The 1024-nt window shown below is 41.0% G+C and overlaps 2 non-coding genes across 2 annotated transcripts; both read right to left on the bottom strand.

Moving 5' to 3' along the window:
- Positions 1-121: 121 nt before the first annotated feature.
- Positions 122-193, bottom strand: trnaq-cug. Its single transcript has one exon. It is a non-coding gene; the product is annotated as a tRNA-Gln (tRNA).
- Positions 194-590: 397 nt separating this feature from the next.
- On the bottom strand, positions 591-673 carry trnal-cag. The gene has a single exon. It is a non-coding gene; the product is annotated as a tRNA-Leu (tRNA).
- Positions 674-1024: the final 351 nt, after the last annotated feature.

Genomic DNA, 1024 nt, shown 5'->3' with positions numbered 1-1024 from the left:
CATGCCCCCACCAACATACTGTTTACAGTCTAAATGGCCAAGAACATTAAACCTGTAAGCTTACTTTAAAGTAGATGTTGAAAGGTTGATTTTTTTTTTACCTGTGCTGTGGCTGTAAAACAGGTTCCACTGAGACTTGAACTCAGATCGCAGGATTCAGAGTCCAGAGTGCTAACCATTACACCATGGAACCTTTAAATATTTTGCAAGGGTTTGCTAAGCAGTTTCTATCACAATATCCACATGTGTGATATTGAAGGCACACAACAATCACAACGAAGATAAAAAAGCAACAATTATTGGCTAACTTAAGTCCTTTAATTAGCTAAGCGTTCAGAGGATGTGGAAAAAGCAAGTCAAGAACAAGTTTTAAAGGACTTGCCACTGACAGTGAATACAGCAGTAGATATGTCTACTGTGTACAAACACATGGTAACTTTACATGTCTTGACAATAAAGATGCTCACAAAATGCTTCACTCGCAATTGTGTTTCTTGAGCAAATTCATGTCATCTTGAATACAAAGAACTGCTAAGTTCTTTATTGCTAATATCATGTCTCAGACGTTAGTTCTAGATAAGAAAGCTAGTTGTCAGAAGTGGGACTTGAACCCACGCCTCCAGTGGAGACTGCGACCTGAACGCAGCGCCTTGGACCGCTCGGCCATCCTGACTGCTCCAACAGAGGTCCAGTAGGACCTTTTTCAAAAATGATAATATAGTAAATTGAACATGTCATGATATAGTAGGTGCTCAGTCATCCATGTCATATTTAACAAGGGAAGGTTTCTCAACTGTCAGCCCAAATATATGGAGACATTGAAGAAAGTCACCAGGGTGGCAATGTGCTTGACAATGGCAATACGTTGCCCGGGATGTGAAGGGAATGTGCAACAACAGGCCAAATCCTATGGTGGGAATCAAGATCCACCAAGGTTTCTGTCCAGAATGTCCACCTGAATCCAGAAATGTCCCTGCCAGATTGGAAATAGACTGACAATCGGGTCAACATTGTGCAATTATCT

Source organism: Etheostoma cragini, unplaced genomic scaffold (genome assembly GCF_013103735.1).
Source record: "Etheostoma cragini isolate CJK2018 unplaced genomic scaffold, CSU_Ecrag_1.0 ScbMSFa_3314, whole genome shotgun sequence".
NCBI lineage: Eukaryota > Metazoa > Chordata > Actinopteri > Perciformes > Percidae > Etheostoma > Etheostoma cragini.
The sequence above is the reverse complement of the archived record's forward strand: the minus strand, read 5'-3'. Positions and strand labels throughout refer to the sequence as shown.